The following is a 22,866-nucleotide window of genomic DNA, read 5'->3' as shown; positions in this document are numbered from 1 at the left end:
TTCTAGGTAATACGTCTCTATTTAGTAATCAATGTTAGGATCTGATTCCTTACTAAATTCTAGCTGGTCATGTCTCTATTAAGGTGTTTGTCTTATCAGACTCTAGTAAACTAATTGTTTTGAGACTCTACTTATTTTTTTTGTGTTATCAGACTAATAATAGTCCTATTGTTTGTGCTTACACTACCAAATATTGCCTTTTTCTGTTTTCAATGATCAACATCCCAAAACAATTATAGCATGCTTGTACTTATTCAACTAAAATATCACCATAACTTAGTTTTACCTGAGTAAAAACAATTCCAAAGATCAACAAAAACAATTTTAAACGGGCACTACATCAAGCCTATTCTCGTTCAAATTAGATACACCAAAATAGACTAACCAAGCCATATGTTTAACTAGACTGCAATACAGTTCAAAAGGTGTACATCCCAAATCAAAACCTGAAACTCAGCATAGCTAAAAAGTATTCTGAGAAGATCATGTTCTTTTCGGCCACACTCATTCCTTGGGCAAAATGTCATCAAACTTTCCACTCGGTTCGTTGAAGGAATTGTTCGCATCCTCTAAAAACAACCCCTTCTTCATGTTCCTCTCCTGCACCACAGTTTTACAACGACACAATTACTATACATGGTGCAGACCTTCCCATGTACAAAACCAAACCAGCCGTAATTCATAGCAAACATACCAGAGGGTAACTAGTATCAAAAGAACTACGTGCACAGTGTTTAATGCAACCAAGCATTAGCACACCACATGAGAAACTATAATTGAATAACAGTGGTTAGTGTTTTTGGATTTGTAATCATGTATATGCATTTGTAATCAAAAGTAGACATTTTATATAATTAAAAGCAGAAACTTGCTTAACCAATATCAATAATAGGCAAGGATCATGGTTCATACTATCTGTTTGCTTCACCATGCCCACCACATGCCTAGGCCATTTCTCAAGACTATCTAGCTCCCACAATGGATCCTTTACTTGGAATAGTACATAGACCGCCTTCACCTTAATGGCACTATTAAACAATTCACACCGATTAAACAACTAAAACAGCTTATACTTCATTGCAAACGTTGTTAAAAACTTATAACAACCCAAGAATGGGTGCCCAACTTACTAACCAGTTCTGTATGTTCAGAGAACTACTTTCAGGAACTCTTCTTCTGACTTTGCTTGTCATCCTGGATCTTCTAAAGTTCCTCTGTTTCAGTTCTTACTTCAACTCCCAGAGTTTACTCGTCCTGCAAACATCATAACACTAGAAAATCCTTATTAGATAGAAGTTTGCTCAATTATAAACATCATCATCAAAACCTCATAAGGGTCAACAATTTCCCCCTTTTTGATGATGACAAACTGAGTAAATTTATGTGGATAACCAAGTAAAGCAGAAGGTTAGTTTTTTTCATTTTCTATTTTTTTTTTTTTTTTTTTTTTTTTTTTTTTTTTTTTTTGTTTTGTAGACTACAGAAAAGATTAAACAAACTCATATTGAAAGAAGATAGAATGAAATAAACAAAAACAAAAATAAACAGAAGGAAAACAAACAAAACAAACAAAAAGAAATGGAGAAGAGAACAACCTTGTTACTTACTCAACTGGAACTAGAACAACTTTCGCTTCCAAGTTTGCTCCTGCTTTTCCCCCTTTTGGCATTATTAAAAACCTAACTTTTCAAAGGTTTATACATCTAATCAGAGTCCCACAAGCAATTCATCGAGTGTGGGCAACTAGAAGCAACGCTGGCTAGTTCTCTTAAGCCAATACTTTCACACAAATTAACCTGTATTTTCTCAACAAGAAATGCATACATATATAAGCATAAAAAAAACCAACCATCTAGAGTAATTAAAGATATTACAGACCAAGTTCTAAAATATCCAAAACCAAACCAAGTTCAAAAACAACAAAAAAACAACATTGTTCCATAAACTAGAGCAGGGAAATCAAAATAGGTAGGGAGTTTGGTTAGGGATGAGATATAGGTTGTTCAGGCTGATCATTCTTCAAGAGTCTTGAGGATCTGCTCAAGACTTGCTTTGTTGTCTTTCTTCATCTTCTTCAGCCTGACCTCCATGGTTGAGACAGTCTTCTGAAACTCCTTTCCTTGGTTTAGAATGCTTTTCTCCATTGTTCTGATCTTCCCTGTCACCTCTAGGAGCTGTCCTTCCACCTACATGAGTCTGTTAGACAAATCATTGATTAACTCCTCAGCTCCGTCTTTCCCTGTCACTAAGTTCCAAAGGCTCATTTGCACTTGTTTTAGCCTGAGTTCCAACTGAGAGTCTTTCACTTTTCCTAACAGGCTCTTTTAGTTGGGAACTCTCCTCCTTTGCCTTGCTCTTCTTCCCATCATACTTTGCACACTTTCCCTTGACAACCTCTAGACTTAGTCCCCTCAGAGTATCCTCGTTGATAACATTTTCTCCTTTCTCCCTCATTCGGCCATAAAAGTCCACAAGCTTTACATCTAAATCCTCAAAAACTGAAGCGATGATAACAACATATCCCACCTTTATTTCCTTTTCAACAAAGTGCTCTTGGTGTTGCATCATCAATGCTGGAAAATTAATCTTAATTCTTTTTGACATGCAGAAAATTAAGGCCATATCCATATAACATAGTTCATTTTTCTTTTGTGTTTTGGGAACTAAGGATTTTTTCACAAGATTGAATAACAATTTATGCAAAGGAGACAAGTCATTATGATTCATGACACTCACACCCTTTTTACCACCTAAATAGCTAATTATTTCAGTCTTAGTGTGTCCTGCTACCTTAACAGTCACTGCCCCCTTCATATAGGTATCAAACCCCTCACAAGGAACCTGTAGCAGAGTTCCTAGTCTCTTAGCATCAAATTCTATATCCACCCCATTGATTTTACTGAAACACATACCATCTTCAAACTCACATTCTTTGCAAAATTCATCCATAGCTAAAGGATATAAGTAATTTTTAGCTTTTAATGAAAACATAACTTCCCATCCCCGAAATCTGATTAGATCTAGAAATTCCACAAAATTCACTTTCCTACACTATTCAAAATCAATTATGTAGCCTACAACATACCTTTCAGCCTGTTTCTCCAAAGCTTTCTGATCATCTTCCCCCTCAGAGTCATCCTTGTCCTTGAGATCTTCCCCCTTAGACATAAGATCGACCTCCTCCATCTGTTCTTCGAGAGACTTTTCAGCTTTCTCTGCTTTCCTCTTTTTCCATGCATTGAGTCGATCTATGACATTGGGTAGACTTGCACTTGAAGAGGTCTCGGTCTCCTCAAGAGGATTTGGCTTGGTATTTTTAATTTCTGAGGTGAAAGATGTTGGAATTTCGAGAATTTCCAAAGCTATTGGTTGGATCTTGTGTTTTGGTGGGTGAATTTTCAATTTGGTCCTTAGGGTTTTGGTTTTCGGCTTCCATGGTTAAGAAAATGGTTTAGCTGTAGAATTTTTGTGGTTGAGAGAGATTTTGAGGGTTAATGTGATTTGACAAGAGTTGGGTGAGTATTTATAATGGAGGTAACTTTATGAGGCAGTGCGAGGAATATGAAGAGATAGGCTTTAGGAACAATGTATTTACTTTGATTTTGAAATAGTTACCTGGATGTATTTTCAAATTCAATGTTTATCTTTTCACATATTCTGAGATAAAAGAATTCTAGTTTGCAAAAGATAAATTTTTCGAAAAAGAATTTTGAAAAGAAACATCTAGGAACGTGTCACATACATGTCTACATTAACTTGAAAATTAAGTACAGTCTAATAAGTATTAATTGCACTGACCTCCAAAAATTTATCAACGGCGACATTCCCGTTATGTTTATCACACCATGTTTGTGATAGATGTTTTATTTCTTCTTATTGGTCCTATAATTGACAAAGCCATATCTGGGAACTTCAGTTGCAATCAATTCAGCTTGATCATCCCAAGTTCCAGTCTCATTTTCTCAAAGCGTTCTCTGCTCAAAGGCTTAGTTAGAATATCAGCTATTTGATTTTCAGTTGAACAAAATTCTAATTTAATATTTCCTTTTTCCACATTATCTTTTAGGAAATGATTTCTAATCACTACTAGAAAATCCGTGCTTTTTGGACGCTTTTAAAGCTATTTTTCGACGCAAAAAAGCGTCAAATTTTTTTTTCGACGCTTCAGAAAAGCGTCGAGAAAATTATGCGTCATCAAAAAGCGTTGCGAATCTTGACGCTTTATATTGTCTAAACTTTTATACGGAGAGTCGAAATAGGCTGTAGTTGGCGCACTTACTCAACTTTATCGACGCTTTTTTGTGTCTAAATCTTAAAATTGGCGACGCTTTAGTGTGTCTAGAATATTTAATATTTGATATTTTTGCGACGCTTTTTTTTGTCTATATTTTATATGTTGGGGATGTTTTTTCTATCCATATTCTTTACAAAAAATATCTAGAATATATATATACCAATTCAAAAATCATATTTCACACTGAAAAATTATTACTAGCTTAGTATTACAAAATATGAATACATACCAAAATATTAGGCCCAACTTATTTTTTATTACATATAAATATATTACAGTTTATGTACAATATCTCATAATAATGAGTTTTCTATTACAACAAATAAAATGCCAATTTATAGTTCAATCATGACTAGTTGTAGAGGAACAAATCTGCTCATTTCTTCTCAAAAAATCTTCAATCAATCTCCAATTTAGCTGCTCCTTAATATGCTTGCAAGAGACAGGGCATAAAGCAAAGTTCAAATTGTGACCAATAACTGCTGCAATCTTCAATTGAATCTCCAATTTAGCTAGTCCTTAATCTGCTCATTTCACTCTCCGGATCCTGGGGCAGAAACTTTTGAATAAACACAGGCTATACAATTTCATATAACATTCAATTACTTAAAGACTTGTTTGCCTCAAAAGTATGGATTAGCTGATCAACTAGCAATTAATATTTGATTGGTTAAATCTAGACGATAAAATATTTGTCAATTACCACCTAGATAAATGTAGATTAAAGGTAGATTAAAAAGGCTGAAGAATGTACCTGATTAACAAAGCCTTTCAGCATGCTTAAAAAGTTTATATGCCTTTCTTTATCTAATCTAGCAAGCTCACTCCTATTATTTTCCTGCAAAATATTGAAGATTTTACATATGAAGTATCAAAATTAGAAAAAGAATACAAAAGCCCCCACGGACAGAACACGAAATTTACCACATAGCCACAATTACTTAATAAAAGTGGAGGCCTCACCTCTAACAAAAGACCACACGAGTATCACAACTAATAATACTAATTTATAATCATTAAAATTCAATCACAAAATGTCAAATTATGTAACAACAACCTCATCTATAAAGCATAGCATGACATTTTTCCACACAATACTGCACAATGCATGATTAGGAAAACATTGACAGAGCAAGATGGGCCAACGAATAATCCTTTGTGCAAGACCAAATACTACTATTGAACAGAAAGAAATTCTGTGACAATAGATGGCAAGACACATTTACACAAAAAAAAAATAAAAAAAAAATGATGAAAGAGGAAACTTGGGGATAAGTGGAAAAGGGGGAAAATAATTGCTCCAAGAAAATTCGGATGTGATGTGTTTATATAGTCCATCTATAAAATTGGATCAAATTAATATTTAGTATTCTAACCAGAAGGAAAATTTGGAACTTGATCTAGTCCACTAACAAATTTGATGTTCAACTATGTACCATACACGTAACATAAAAATGACGACTCTAATTTCAATACAATAATTCGTAAACATTATCTTAATGATGCAACAGTAATAGCATAAACAAATTAAAAGAGCATATCATATTTCTTAGCTAGAATATTATTCTGTGGTGATTAACACCGACACAAATAGGGAAAAAAAAAATCTCAGCTAGAAGTCTAGATTAAACATGTAAAATCAATTGGAAATGAATGTACAACATATTACACGTTGAAGTGCATACAAATAAAGACAACTACAAACATGAGAAAGGCAAAGACCTAATTAATTGATGTCTGGTCACTAAAAAAAAAAATAGCCAACATGCAAATATGCCCAATTATTGCCTCAACAGGTTGTAAAGTTTTGAAAGAAGACAGAAAATTGCATAGCTCAATAGAAAACTGTAGTTAGAATATAATAGATATCACTAGCTTTGGAGCAATCATAGGTGGCACGTTGCACTTAAATGATCATACATGAAGAATCAATTCAAGGCATATTCTAAAAGTAATATTTGTCGAATTTTCTAACTTAAACATGTCGTACATACATATAAATGATGAATTAGAAGACATTCACTAAACTCTTGTCCAGATATTACTACTCCCTAATTACTTATTAAGTTTAATAAGCTACTTATGTAGCAAAAGCAAAACCATTACAAATATTTAATTAATTTAGAGAAATAGGTCTATAAAAAGATTATTAGAGGGGTCAGTGAGCATATTTAATTTAGAACATCAGGCATATACAATCAAATTCGGCCAAACTAATCACCTCCCGCGGAAACGAATCAAAGTATACCTACTCTACCCCATTAAAATGAATAAGCCTAGCTATCAAATGGGCACTAGTAGAAATAATAGCATAGACAATTAAAGTGATGACGGTTCACACACAATCCCAATTTCAAACATATAGAAATTTAGTAACCCTTTATTATATCAGTGCACACTAAATCACTAATCATATGAAACAGAGCCAAATTGACTCCTGATATAAGCAGCCCAACACTCTAAGGGGGCGTTTGGTTCAAACAATGGTATGGGTTTGGAATGAGGAATGAAACCTGGGTGGTATGGGGTTGGAACTTGATACTTGATTTCATGTGTTTGGTTTTTATTTAGGAATGATAGTTTTTCTTTAATATTAAACCTAAAGGTATGGGTATGAGCCATACCCACCTCCCCCCTTGGGTTTCAAAAACCCATACCTTGGGGGTTTGAGGTATGGGTTTGAAAAATGAAATTTCAAGAAACAAACACAAGGTATGGGTTTTGGTCATTCCAAACCCATACCTTACACCAAATTTGCTTGAACCAAACACCCCCTAAAGTCCCTACATTACCCATCAAAGTCCCTTCTTTTAAGATAAGTTACAACATTTTTAAAAACTCGGCTAATTAAATCAAATTTAATATTAATTCAATTAATAAGCACATTTAATCGAACATAAAAATCTTCTACAATGAACTTTTATAATTTGAGTCGAGGAACTTGTAGGTAGAACTCTACTACACCACCTGATTCGTATAATATATTGCTTTTCAAGAAACTTGAGTCAATTTCTTATCCCAAATAACTATTGCCACCAATATCAAAATTGGTAATTAATACAACTTCTCTCACAATTTATCTCTATACAACTACTTTATCGTATTACAAGCTCCATTAATTTCTACCAATGTAAGCTCAGGAAACAAAATCATAGAATTCTAGTAATATCAAACATAAGAAAACCAATTACTATATAAAAATCGAAGACACTAAGACACCACAAATCCACAAAACTGTAAATAAGATATTGAATCTAAAAAAGAGGGACAAAACTGATTTCAATTTAGATAAAGATCTAGTTTTGAAATTGATATACCTGAATGTGAAATTGATTATGAGAGAAACAAAGATCAGCATTTTAAATTGATGTATCTGAATTGATTCGAACTTGGACCGGAGAGGGACAAAGATCTAAACTTGAAATTGATGTACCACAATTCAAAATTGATTCAAACAGAGTTGAACATTTGAATTTGAAACTGATACTGAATACATCCTCATTCGAAATTGACTCGAAGAGGAACAAAGATCTGAGTTTAAAATCCATGGTTCATTCGGTTTGTATGCTGAAAGATAGAGAGAAAAATGGTTAGGGTTTATGTTTATGTTCAGCACTTCAGCTTCAAGCTTTTATTATTTCCCTAAATATGCAATCGTGGGCTTTTTATTCACGTGTGGGCACGTGCTAGTTTTTCTCGACGCTTTTTGCAGTTGAAAATTAATTTTAACTCTAAAAAGCGTCGCAAAAACACGCATAGTATATTTACCCGTTGACTGTACTTGCCCAGCATCGAGGGTCTAGCGTTGAGAAAGTACTCATTTTGTAGTAGTGAATGTGGATATGTTTAACCTTAGAGTGTTGCACTGGATCTACAGATAGCACTAGTATTATCATAATAGATTGGAACACATTCAAGTTTTAATCCAAAATAACGTATTTGTCATTTTATCCACATCATATATGAGCAACATGCAGCAGTAGCTACATATTCAGCTTCTGCTGTGGACAAAGCAACTGTATTATGTTTCTTGGAACCCCAAGAAACTAAGCATGGTCCAAGGAATTGAGTAATATCTGACGTGCTCTTTCTGTTAACTAAATCACCTGCATAGTCAGCATCAGTGTATCCTACCAAATCAATTGACTCATTTCTAGGATAGTATAGGCATAAGTCATCAGTTCCTTTCAGATACCTCAGTATCCTCTTGACCGCTTTAAGATGAGATTCCTTTGGATTGACTTGGAACCTTACACATAGTCCTACACTAAACGATATGTCAGGTCTACTAGTAGTTAAATATAGTAAGGAACCTATCATACCTTGATACATCTTCTAATCTATGCAAGTTCCACCTGAGTCTTCATCTAGCCTGATGTTAGTTCCCATAAGTGTTCTAATAACCTTAGAACTTTCCATCTGGTATTTATTCACGAGTTCCTTCACATATTTTTGCTGGTGAATCATTATCCTTCTCTCGGCTTGCTTAACTTGCAGACCAAGAAAGAAATTTAGCTCACCCATCATACTCATTTCGAACTCTCCACTCATAAGGTCAGCAAAATACTTACACAAGATTCGTTAGTTGCACCAAAAATAATATCATCAACATAAATTTGCACAACTAGAATGTCAGTTCCTTTAGATTTGAAAAACAATGTTTTGTCTATTTTACCACATTTAAAATCATTATCTAACAGGAACTTGGACAATCTCTCGTACCATGCTCTTGGTGCTTGTTTCATCCCATAAAGAGCTTTATCAAGTTTACAAACATGATCCGAGAATTCTGGATTTTCTAATCCAGGGGGTTGTTCCGCATAGACTTCCTCTTGTAAGAGACCATTCAAAAATGCACATTTGACGTCCATCTGGTACGACTTAAAACCCATGAAATCTGCAAAAGCAATAAGAATACGTATAGCTTCTTACCTGGCAACTGGTGCAAACGTCTCATCAAAGTCTATGCCTTCTTGTTGGTTGTACCCCTTGATAACCAACCTAGCCTTGTTTCTTAAAATGATTCCATGTTCATCAAGCTTGTTCCTATACACCCATTTTAGACCTATGACTTTCTGATTTGGTCTAGGAACTAGGTGCCAGACTTTGTTTCTTTCGAATTCACTCAGTTCAGCTTGCATTGCTATTATCCAGTTTTCATCTTGTAAGGCTTCATCAGAGTTCTTTGGTTCCATTGTAGAGAGGAATGAGAGGAACGCACAGAAGTTTCTCAACTGGGAACGAGTCTAAGTTCCTTTTGTTATGTCACTCATAATCATGTCCACTGGGTGAGATTTTTGATGTTTCCAATGTTATGGGGTAAAGTCTTTTATTGGATACAACTTTTCTGGTTCAACACTATTATCTTCCATATCTTGATCTAGTGGTTCTGTAAACTCAGGTTCTGGATTCTTAGGCTCTGGTTATTCCTCTTGAGGAACTTCTGTCTCAGCTACTTCATGGTTGTCAGCTACTGGATTCTCAACTTACTGCTTCATGGATATTGATGACTCTTCACTAGGGTCGTACTTTCTAATTAGCCCTATTTCAAAGTCATCATCGTCCTACACATCAATCACAGAGTCAGTTTCATAAAAAATTATATGTACATACTCTTCAACACACATCGTTCCTTTGTTATAAACTCTATAAGCTTTACTATTTGAGGCATATCCTAAGAAAATTGCCTCGTCACTCCTTTCATCAAACTTTTCCAAGTTCCTCTTTCCATTGTAGTGTACAAAACACTTGCAACCAAATGATCTGAAGTATGAGATATTTGGTTTTCTTCCTTTCATCATCTCATAAGGCGTCTTGTTGGTTATTGCTCGCACAGAAACTCTGTTTAATATATAGCACGCTGTATTTACTGCTTCGGCCTAGAAGTTCCTAGGTAGTCCACTGGAAATCAGCATTGTTCTTGCCATATCTTCTAGGCTTCTATTTTTCCGTTCGACTACTCCGTTTTGTTATGGAGTTCTGGGGGAAGAGAAGTTATGATCCATTCCATGTTCCTTGCAGAACTCGTCAAATTTGAAGTTCTCAAACTTAGTTCCATGATTTGACCTCAGATGAATTAGTTGGCAACCTGTTCTTCTCTATTCTTTCCTAACAAAAGCAACAAACTTATCAAACGTTTCATCCTTGCTTACAAGGAAGAAAACCCAGGTGAATCTTGAAAAATCATCTACAATAACCATTACATACCTATGGCCACTTATGCTTTGTATCCTCATAGGACCGCACAAATCCATGTGAACAAGCTCCAATGGTTTTGTGGTACTTATCATACTCTTAGATTTAAAAGATATTCGAGTCTGCTTACCTTTTACACATGCACTACAAACTTTATCTTTTAGGAACTTGATGGATGGAAGTCCTTCCACAAGTCCTTTTGATCTAAGTTTATCAAGCAAAGAGAAACTAGCATGGCCAAAGCGTTTGTGCCATAATAGGGGATCATCCTCAATGACACTAAGACATATCAAGCTACTATTTGGAACTTCATTGAGATCCACAACATATGTGTTCCCCTTTCGAGTTCCTTCAAGAATAACTCTGTTAGTGTCATTGTTAATGATTCTACATAGATTAGAAGTAAAGCTAACTGAATTACCTTTATCACAAAATTGAGATATACTTAACAGATTATGTTTAAGACCCTCGACTAAAAAAACATTTTCAATAGCATGGGAACTTGACCTTCCTATTTTACCAATAGCAATAATTCCACCTTTTTTGTTATCTCCAAAGGTCACAGTTCCTCCGTAGTAGGCATCCTGTGAGAAATTTAGATTTGTCTCCAATCATATGCTTATAACAACCACTGTCAAGGTACCAAGTGTTGTTCCCCCTCAGTGGAACCTACATGAAAACTAAGCGTTAGTTTCTGGAACCAGGTTTCCTTGGGTTCCATTGTTTTGGAGGAAGAGTCAGTTTTCTTCATCCAAACCTGTTCATCATAATCAATATTCTTAAGAGTAGTATTAATTCTCTTAGGACATGCTGTGCGAAGATGTCCTGTAAAACCACAGAAGTAACATATCTTCTTGCTGGGTAGATCTACATACTTCTTATTTCTTCTAGACTTCTTTTTATATCCTAGTCCTTCATTATGCTTCTTTTGAGTATTAGCTATCCAAGCCGGAATTCCATGATTAATAACTTCTTTACCTTTCCTAGTCTTAGCAAGTTCCTCCTCCAAGGTTTGATTTTTCGTTATCATTTCTTCTAAATCAGATTTAAGTTTTTCAAAATTTGGATATTGGCTTAATAGAGGAACTTCAGAATCAGGAGAGTTAATTCCTAAATTTAGCTGAGCTAACTCTACATTTAACATAATGTTATCATGTTTTAGTTTATCAACTTGTTCTTTCAAAATGACATTTTATCATATAAATAAAAAAATCTAGTCTGAACATTAGTTTTCATATTGTCAACCCATTCACTATGTTCTTTGTGGATTTTTAAAGCTTGATCACTTTAGGACTTCGATCTATTTAATTCAATACAGTTATTTTGAAGTTCCAGAATAATATCCATAAGATTTTCTTTATTCATATTTTAAAGTTGTCTATGATCATACCATACCTCAGATTCAAGTTTCTTCAGGTAAGCTTCATTATCAGTTTTAGCCGTCAAGCATAGGTTTGCTGTTTCTTCCATGGACTTACCTTCTTCTTCATCCTCTGAATCAGAATTTCTTATGCAGCCATCATGGCTTTCTTGACATCTTCCTTGGAGAACGATGGCTTATAGAACTTGTTTTTTTCCTTCCCTTTGTATTTGGGCTTCTCATCCTCCTTAGGCTGGGGACAGTCTCTGATGAGGTGTTCCTTGGAGCCACATTTGTAACAGTTAATCTCCTTGGAACTGGATTGTCCTCGTTTTCTCCTGTCTTCTTTTTTACCTAGCATCCTCTTGAACCTCCGGAAAAGCATAGCTGTTTCAACATCATTGTCTTCAGAATCGCTTGACTCATAAGCCTTTAGAGCAAGGCTTATACTCTTAGAACTTTCAGTGTTTGCTCCAAGGTGAAGTTCATGAGTGAGCAAGGACCCGTTGAGTTGCTCAAGATTGAATTTTGCGAAGTCCTTGGATTCCTGTCTTGCAGTCACCTTGGATCTCCATCTCTCATCTTGAGGAAGACTTTTAAGGAATTTTCTTTGATGAGTGACATTTATGGCACTCATTTGGTCCCTTTTTGGATGACTTCTATTTCATTTTATCACTCTTTTCTTTAGTTTTCCTTAGTTTTATTCTTGTTTTCTTCATTTTTATGCTTTTTGTAGTTAGTTTCTCTATTTTATGCATTTTCTAGTTTACTTGTTATTTTCTCTTTTACTTGTTTTTTTTATCATTTGTTTGTAGTGGTGATTGATTGTCCAAGAATTCCCGAGCCTCCTCTCTATGATCTTTCATTGTTTTCATGCCTAAAGCTTGTGCAAGAAGTTTCAAGTCTAAGGTGGATCCAAGGGGCATGCTTCAAGGCCTTGTATATGCCTTTCTCATGGCTTATACTCTTCAAGAAATTCAAGAAAGTTTCTGCCTACCTTGTCCTCCATCATCATCATCTAGGATGTGTGCACCACTTGAGCTAGGACAAAGAGAAGAAGGGGGAAAGACCCAGCTAGGTGCGGGCGCACCCAGGGAGTGTGCGGCCGCACATTGGTCGGGTGCGGCCGCACACCTGGTGCGTGCGAGCGCACCAATCTGGGTGTGTTCCCGTGCGCGCCACTCTCTCTCCTCCAAGCGCCCGCACCGACGTGGGTCTATTTTTGGGCGTCAATACCGACTTCCTCTTTGTATATATAGTTATTTCTTTCTATTATTGAAGGAGAACTTTTTAGAGATTAGATTTGATATAGTTAGTTTTTGATTAGAATTTTAGATAGAGAAACTCGAGGATTGAAGAGATAGAAACTCATGGTTTTTGGTGATTGTTCAAGAATTCTTCATTGTAATTGATCTTTAGATCAAAGTTTTGTAAGGATCTTTTTCTTGATTTCAATACAAGTTTGATTCTAGTTGATTTCATTTGTTTTCCATGTTATTGTTGATTGATTGAAGTTTGTTTGATGATTGATTGAAGTTTTATTGATTTTTTTGATTGATTGTTGATTTGATCTTTGATTTCAATTATGTTGATGATGAAATTGATGATTAGTGTAGTTTTGATCTTGATTTCCATGGCTAGTGAATAGTTTTCTAGCTAGGGAAATGGTGAAGCATGTTTGAGTGATGGATTAGAGTAATTTGGGGATAATTGATGGAGTTGATGATATGATTAAATTTGGTTGATAATTCATGTGCATGTGTGTGATTGATTGAAGTTTGTCCATCTTTGATTATTGCACTAGATTGCATTGTGAGATTGCTATGATACAGACCATTGATTAGTAACTTGCAATTTCACGATTGAGGTGCTTTGTGACGTTCCCTAGGTAGTGTTTAGCGTAGTTGACGCTAGTTAGACCTCTAGGTGAGCTAGCTTGGTATGCTCTTTTGGATACATGATTGATCTTCCTTCATATCACTTGACTTAGTCGGTTTGACCTCCCAAATTACCATTTTCCATAACAATTACATGTGGATCCATTGCCTTAGTGTCTTTTAGATTGATTTCATACAAGTCCTTGGATCATTTAGCTCTACCTCTAGTTTCCTTCCTAAACCCCTTTATTTGACTTCGGAATAGCTTGACTTAGGCATTGTGCATTCGACCTCCATTCCCTTGGGTTCGACCTTGACTTACCACTACACTTAATAGGGGTTTGTTGAGTTACAAATTTTTTTTGATTGGGTGGGGTGGTAGCCCAATGACCTACCGTTCTTCATCCCATCAAATTCTTACCTATTTGTCAATGGGTATGGACCTGCCTAAAGACTCTAACTCTTTAATAATGTTAATAAATCTAGTGAACATATCCTGAATAGATTCCTTGTGTAGCATTTTGAATCTTTCATACTTTGACATCAGTAAGTCAATTTTGGAACGTTTAACTTCATTCTTTCCTTCATGTGTTACTTGTAATAAATCCCAAATTTTCTTTTCGGACTTACAACCCATGATTCTGTTATGCTCATGAGGTCCTAGTCCACAATGCAAGGTTTTCACTACTTGAGCATTTAATTCAAATTTCTCATAATCCTCTTTTTCAAATTCAGACAATGGTTTAGGTATTACCTCTTTGTTCTCATTGGTTTTTGTTACCTCAAAGTCACCAGATTCAGCCTTGATGAAGATTTCCATTCTATTCTTCCAGTAGGAATAGAATTTTCCATTGAACATTGGTGGTCTTTGGGTCTAGTACCCTTCTTCAATCTTCTCGTGTGCATTCATCTCTCCAGGAACTTACACTACAAGGTTGCTGTATTTCCGTGAGAACCTGCTCTGATACCAATTGTTAGTTTAGATGAACTACTACAAGAGGAGGGGTGAATAGTAGTAGGTTCCAATTAGGTAAACTTTTGCGGAATTTAAAGACAGAACATAAAAGGAACTTAAAGAACACAACAAGATTTTACGAGGAAACCTTCCAAGGCCCAATTGGAAGTAAAACCTCGACCCTTCTCGGGATTTTCAAACAAACTCCACTATAATAGGGAAACTCATAGTTACAACCTATTAACACAGACCTTTCTCACAAGTTCCACCACGGACATTTGCTACCTGATAGGACCCTATCCTACTCAACCTAAGTCCCACTTAGGTTCACTCAGCCCTCCCGGAGTGCCTACACTCGGTATCCTACCTGAAGCTCACTCACTGTGCTCTCACTGCTACCACTCGAATTTTAGAGACTTTCAAACTCCTAAACACATATGAATTTTAGAGAATTCAAACTCCTAACTCAAACGTGAATTGTCAAGAATTCACAAACACCCCAAAACCAATTACAACACAAAGACTCACTCTAATATATAAATGGAAAGCTACATATGAAACCCGAAATCCAAATGATAAATCTTAAACCTTTTGGCAAACTTACTCTTAAGCACTAATTGGTTTTCACGCTTAAAACTCTCACTTTGCTTAGATTTATCACTTCTATATTTATAGAAGTTCCTCAGCTAACAAAGTAAGTTTTCCAGAAAATGATAAGTTAAACAGAATTTCATTCTTATCATTTAAAACCGAAACAGACTTAATCTCGATTTTAAGAAAACCTTTTTCTGTAAAATTCGTTTTATTAAAAGATAAATTTTTATGAAAGAGATAAAACCAAGTCAACCAGATTTTAAAAGATAAAATCAAATAAAATACTTTTTCATAAATCTAAACTTATCTTTTACGAATTACTTAGTTTGCCAAGCTCTATCTGATTTCTAATAAGTTTCATGTATATCAACCAAATATATATTTACATCAACCTAAAACAAACTTAGCTTTAATACAACCTAAGCTATGAAGTTCATCTTTTTCGGTTGATATCTCGAGCTCTGCACTGGTCCTTGATTGTTGAGATTGTGTAATACCCCGTATTTTTATATGTATTTTATTTTAAATAAGTATATTTTGGGGTATTTTAAATAATTTGAAATGAATTATTTATGGCATTTTAATTATTTATTTTAAATAAGTTTGGAAATATTTTATAAAAGGAAAGTTTTATTTAATTAATTATTTTATTAAGTGGGGATTTAATTTAGGAAAGTTTTATTTTTGTAAAGTTTTATTCGAAAAGGGAGTAGAAAAGATAAAAAAGGGAAAGTTTGGGTAAGGGTTTCTAAAGATTAAGAAGGGAAAATTAAACTTTGCCTAGAGTGGAGAATACCCAAGGTAAACTTTCTCTCCCTTCTCCTTTATTTTCTTTTTCCTTTTTCTTTCTTTTTCCCCTTCCCCTTTTTCGGCACTCACCACCGCCAGCCACCACCACCACCACCACCACCACCGGTGGGCCGCCGGCCACCAGCAGCAGCAGTTGGCAGCAGCGGCGGCTGCACCAGCAGCAGCCGGCTGTGGTGCCGTGGCTGTTGTTTGGCCTCCTTTTTCGAAAAAAAAAATTTATTCTTTTTTTTTATTATTTTTTATTAATCCTAGATCTAATTATAAATTATGAGTTTTGTGATGATTTTATGATGATTGATTTTAAGTATGGTGCAAATTAATTTTCAGATTTTAATTCTAATTAAAAAAAACCTCAATTTAGAAACCCTAGATTTATAAATAATTGATTATTGAAGGAATATGATTTAGGGTGGTTTAAACCTTTAATTTAAAGGTTTTAAAGTATAGTTACAACAAGTTTTCATGAATTAATATTGCTGGAATTTTTGTTAGTATGCTAAAAATTAAGTTTCTTGAAGGAATTTTAACTACCCATTAATTGGGATTAAAGTATGAGGTTTTATATTAATTTTCAGCTTGTTTTAATTAAATTATGAGTGGTGTAATAAGAGTATATATTGCTAGAAATTTGTGTGGAGTAGATTTTAATGTCATATTATGATTTTGGTTTGTAGGAGACTTTGAAGTGAGTGATTTCTATTAGTCGTGGCGACTTTAAGATCGTATTCAAGGTACGTTCGCGTACTTAGCATATTTTTGATGATGTAGTTGTATGCTAAGCTTGATTAATTAATCCCAAGTAGTATCGTGCTAGATTATGATTGGAAATTGTGATTTGGTTGATATTGGTGATTGAATTATGAAGCATGATTTATTTGTGATGGATTAATGATTTGAAAATAATCGTTTGGCATGTTGAATATGAACCACACTTTAATTTATGGCATGATAGAAAGCATGTTTAATTAAACTAAATGTTTAATTTGGTTTGGAATTAAAAGGGAATTTTATTATGGTTCATATAATTTTTATTGATGGTATAAGCATGAGAAAGGAGCTATGTAAGTGTCTATGTACACGAGGAATAAATTATATTTTGGTGCCTTAGTACACTTAAGGTGTTTCTAACACCGAGGGATAGGAATTGTGGCGCATTACGCGTTTAAGGTGTCTTTGACACTGAGATAGATTTAAAAGGGTTCAACATTAAATATTATGTGGTCACTAATTATTCAAGAATTAAATTGGAATGTTTAGTTGTTTGGATAATTATAATGTTTGATTACGTCATGGTTTGAAAGTCATCACCAAGTTTAATAATATGTAAATAACGTAAAGTGAAATAGATTACGCACCAAAACTCTTAGAACATATATACCTTGAGTATGAACATATGGGGGGAGTTATGCAACTTTACATTTGACCATAACTTCTAATAGGAGTACAGGACGCTTTTAGGGAATATTTCAAGCATCCCACACTTGAGCCCCACTGTGATCATACACTCAAGCATGGTGGCGTCTAAAGGGAAGGAAGCTAGAATAAAAAAGTCACCAACAAGTTTTAGGAACTTGTAAACCGTTCACAGGGTGAAGGTTACACCACTTAACGACCCAGGAGATCGTTAACTCCAATAGGTCTGGAACCATGACTGGAAGTTCGGGGATAAAGGTACAAATCCAACCTAAAAGAGATTGAACTTGCCCTAAAAATAGGCCTCTATTTTATTCTTCTCGTATTCATGTGTGCTTTCTGACTAACATACAATCATTAGGTTAACCCTAAACCTGTTTAATCTATGTTGGTTGAATATTAATGCACAAGCAAAATTATTATTCGCGATCACTTGAATTATAATCATATTAACCTTAAACAAGATTATTAATTATCTTATTAAGCGTGATTACAAGTACAAATTTCCTTTAAACATGAATAAAAGGCGTGATCAAGCAATAACAAATAAATAAATATAATATCAAGCAACATAATAACAATCATCACCATAATAATAATATTCTCAATCTCAAAGCATAATAATATTAGCATGATCCTAGGCATGATACTAACAAGATTAATAACAAACCCTAGCATGTCACTAAACATTAAAGATCAAAGCTTTAACCCTAACATCATACTAACATGATATTAGAAAAGAAATAGGAAGCATCATACATGATATTAGAAATATTAAAAACATCCTAAACATGATACTAGGAATAAAAAAAAAACATCCTAACATGATACTAGGAATCAAAATAATCAAAGCATGATTTCTATATCAAAATAATAACAATTAGATTATTTACTTCGATGCATCGTATCTCTTTCTAATAACAAAATACACATGTTAGTAACTTCAAGGAAAATATTAAATCAAACAATTACTTTAAATAATTGAAATAGAGATTAGGAACCAAACCCTCAGAAATTATAAACCTTTCACGTCTAGGGCGAAGACTACTTTGAATTTGGCTAGGTGTGTCTAGAACTAATATATGAGGAATTTTGTAAGAGGGAAAGGTTTAGAAAAAGAATAAAGAGAGAAAGCTTCTAGCTTTTAGAGAGAGAATAGAGAGAGATGATGGTTGTGAATGATTATTGATGATTTGTTGATTGAAAAACGGGGAGATACAACCCTTATTTATAGAAAAATAGTCCGAAAACAAATCAAGTCCTATTCAGAATAAAAACTGGCATCTGTCACCAGGCGACAGACCTGTCGTTTGGCGCTAATTAAAAGATAAAACGCGTTTGTACGCGGAATCCTATTCTTAATATGATTAAGCAGCTAATTCATCAAATTAAAATCAGGTTTTGTGATAAAACACTTATTTTATTCCAAATAAAACTCTTTAAAATATAATTATCAATCCTAATACCATTAGAATTTAGAAGAACCTTCTAGATATTCTAGACGATTAAAATCAATCCTAATAACTTTAGGAATGATAATTAATAGGCCCTCCTCTAGATCATTGGGCAACATATAAAATCATTTCGGGCCAAATTTAATTTAATCCATAACTTCCTCATTATTCATCGGAATTGGACTTATAATATATCATTGGAAAGCTCTTTTCGAGCCCAATCCAACTACACTATTATTGGACCCTTATCATAGAATAAACTAAATTGGACTGGCTATTTTCATAAATAGAGTAAGAAAAGAAATATTTTCAAAAACAGAAGAAAGATATTTTAATAAAAACATCCACATCACTAGACTTTTCACACTTTCACTTCGTTCGATAATCAAATGACGTGAAAGGCATTCATCACTGGGTTTGGTTTTGGGGAGACACATTTGGGTGTCTACAACACTGTATTTTCCTTTTATTATTATGCTTAGAAATTCCGCCACTTACGAGTGGTTCTTTTACATTGGCACGGTTAGCTCCCGTGTTAGTACCCCTTTATTGGGGCAGGTTAGGGGGAAACCAGTTCGATGCGTAATTAATACTAAATAAATTATTTAGTTACTTAGTTGAGAAGTCTTGTTGTATGTTATGTGCTTGTAACCAGGTGCAACGAGGTAAGTTGTGTGTTGATAGGTGAAAGCATGTTAGTGTGTTTATCTACGCTTATGTACTCAGCTTTGCTGATTGTGTGTTTGTGTGTTTGTTGGCCTTGTCTTTACCTTGGCCCTATGATGATCCATTTTTAATGGAGAGAAGTGGAAACAATTAGAGAGAAACTTTTCAGGTGATGAAGCATATTCATGATGCATGGGCATGAGTGAAGAGCAAATCATGCTAGTTTCCGTAAGTTTATGATATGTTTATTGCTTTAATTATTTTATGATGTTATGTTTGCGAGACTAACACAAAGGTTCTAATTTGGTTCGGTTTTGTTAAGGTCCTACAATGGTTCCAAGTTGTACGTTGACTTTGTTTTACTTTGGTTTGACTTTACTTTCGTTTGTTGACTTTTAAGTTGAGTCGTTTTGAATATTTTTAAAGAGAGTCTTCCGCTGTGTGTCTTTGATAGTTGCCTTAGCCGTTTTCACGGTGGCGGTAATGTCTTAGATTTTCCTATTTTTAGTTTTAAATAGAGCAAAACAGGTATTTTAAAAGAAAGGATTTCTAGGGTGTTACAGGTTGTGTTCCAGCATTACACCGGAACCAGGTTGTTACAACCCGTTGATAAGTTCCTATTAAGGAACTCCTTGTAGTTCCATCCAGCTATGTTCAGAGAACTTCTTTTAGGAACTCTTCTTCTGACTTTGCTTGTCATCCTGGATCTTCTAAAGTTCCTCTGTTTCTGTTCCTACTTCAACTCCCAGAGTTTACTTATCCTGCAAACATTATAACACTAGAAAATCCTTAGTAGATAGAAGTTTGCTCAATCATAGACATCATCATCAATACCTCATAATGGTCAATAGGAATGCATAAAGACTTTAACATTTTTTTTAATTTTAAATTTTATATTAAAAAGGGAATATAAAAAGAAATATTAAGGGAGCTAACATGTGGCATATATTTGATTTGTGGTTTGTGTTTTTATATATAAGGCCATGTTCACTTTACTTTATTTTTGCTGAACTGATATTATTTTTACTAAATTGATATTAATTTTTCTGAACTACTTTAAAGAATTTTTACTAAAATGAAATTAATTTTACTTAAGAAATTATATTTTTAAAATTGAAATTATTTAATTTTTTATTATATTTCTTTTTTTTTAAAAAAAGAAAGTTACTTGCTAATTTTTACTTAACTGAAATTATATATTTATACTGAATTGAAATAATTTTTTACTAAATTAAATTTATTTTTATATAATAGTATTTTTATATGTTGAAGTGAACATGACCTAAGTTTAGATGCAGATATGATGACATGATATGACATTATCAATTTTCGTCAAAAAATTAACATTATTATTTCTTTCCATTATGTTTGTATAAAAGAATTTCGACATATATATGGGTCATTGTGAAGGAGCCTGCTCGTCTAGTCAAACCAACACCTGCAAAAAAATGAAAGTCAACAACCTTGAGGGATATTACACTATTGAGAAAGCTCGTCCAACGATCAAGTCAGTCAATCATGTTTAGAGAGACTAAGTTTGTAGAGAGAGAAAGGGGAGAAAATTAATTACCCGCTAATCAGTGTAGATCAATATTTAAAGGAGAGAATTAATCGACTAGTTAGGGTTCAGATTAGGGATTTTGGCTGTATTTACGCGTTATTGGACCGTATTAGGGTTTCTTGGGATGCGTGGTGTCCACGATTCTGGGATAATTATGTTAGGTTTAAACTTTAAACAAGGGTGTTTTGGTAATTTTCATATCTAATGAATGTGGTCCCACAATCGGCCATACACATTATATATATATATATATATATATATATATATATATATATATATATATATATATATATATATATATATATATATATATATATATATATATATATTTGAAAGAGCCATACATGTACAGATGTACTACGTCTATCATTTGTTTGAATTCAATCACATAATCATATATTAATGATGAATTTCAAAGATACTACATGCGGAAATTATATTATTGCATGCAAGTACGTACTTTTTATAATTTTCTAAAAGTTCTATACTTAGTGACAATTTTTTTTAATTTTTTTTATTTATATTGTGAAGGCTAAAGACTTGAATAATGTCAAGTATATTATTTAACACAAACTATTGGATCAGTCCTGCCTGACCAATAGTTGTGTCAATCGCGCGGGCTTGTTGTCGCGACCATCTTTTGTTCAGCCCAACAACCTTATTAACGATGTTCAGCCCAATTTCTTTCAATGTTTTATTTGTCTAGTCTAATATCTCTCAACATTTATATTTCCTCTTTCTTTTCTTTTTCCCAAATAAACCGCCATTAATTTGAAGTTTCTCTATTTTCCTTCTTCTTCTTCTTCTCTTCACTTGTTTTCGATTTATTTTCTCTACATTTTTTCATCATTGTTCTTCATTTGTTCATCGTTTTTGATTTCTTTTTTCTGCATTTATCTTCTTTGTTGTATGAAAGACTTTAGCCGTACTTATTATCGTCGTAAATCAACGATGAGGTCGAAGAATGCTAATAAACCTCCGTTAACTTCCGATGATATTGGTTCTTCAAAGTCTAATTCTACTTCTAGGTATACATTTGAACGATTTTTTAGTTGATTGTTTTTGTATTGATTTAGGTTTTCCAGTCGAATTCTGCTTCCGATGATATTTACAGTTGATGTTGTTATATTTGCTTATCATTGATGATTATGTTAATTTTGATGATTTTAATTTTTGTTTTATACTGTAATTTACTTCTTCGATTGTTTATTATTGTTGTTGAATTTCTTTTTTGTGTTTTTTTTTTTTATTTTTTTAGGTTTTTAGTTCAATTTCAACTTGTTCTATAATTTTGTGTTTAAAATTTCATTGTTGATTTGCTGAAAATCTCCGAAGAAATCGTCGAAGAGAAAGTTAACTGCCGAAACTAGGTTTGTTTTATCGTTGCTGTAATATATGTTTCGTTTTTAACTATATCCTCTAATTCTTGAGTGATATCCTTTATTGTGTTGATGATGTCTTATATGTATTATGTGTATAATATCTTGTTTTGGTTTACTGTTGTCTCACTTTTTTAATGAGTTTATTTTGTGTTTGTTGTTGATATCCTATATTGTTTGATGATTTCCTATATGGTTGGACATTATATCCTTTATAGGTGTAGATATATCTTGTGATTCTTTGACTGATGTTTTGCATTCTCATGATGATGTCCTTGATTGCAATAAATGATGTCCTCTATTTTGTT

General features: G+C 33.7%; 2 long non-coding RNA genes across 2 annotated transcripts; both read right to left on the bottom strand.

Annotated features, from left to right (window-relative positions):
* Nucleotides 1-222: 222 nt before the first annotated feature.
* Nucleotides 223-1,138, bottom strand: LOC145587439 (uncharacterized). Its single transcript, XR_014101265.1, has 2 exons — nt 913-1,138; nt 223-770 (listed from the first exon to the last, which is right to left on the bottom strand). It is a non-coding gene; the product is annotated as an uncharacterized LOC145587439 (long non-coding RNA).
* Nucleotides 1,139-4,538: 3,400 nt separating this feature from the next.
* LOC145587438 (uncharacterized) lies at nt 4,539-7,912 on the bottom strand. Its single transcript, XR_014101264.1, has 3 exons — nt 7,612-7,912; nt 5,049-5,132; nt 4,539-4,841 (listed from the first exon to the last, which is right to left on the bottom strand). It is a non-coding gene; the product is annotated as an uncharacterized LOC145587438 (long non-coding RNA).
* Between the last annotated feature and the right edge of the window lie 14,954 nt (nt 7,913-22,866).

Source organism: Chenopodium album, chromosome 17 (assembly GCF_948465745.1).
Source record: "Chenopodium album chromosome 17, dcCheAlbu1.1, whole genome shotgun sequence".
Taxonomy (NCBI): Eukaryota; Viridiplantae; Streptophyta; class Magnoliopsida; order Caryophyllales; family Amaranthaceae; genus Chenopodium; species Chenopodium album.
Note: the sequence above shows the minus strand (reverse complement) of the source record. Positions and strands in the feature narration are given on the sequence as shown.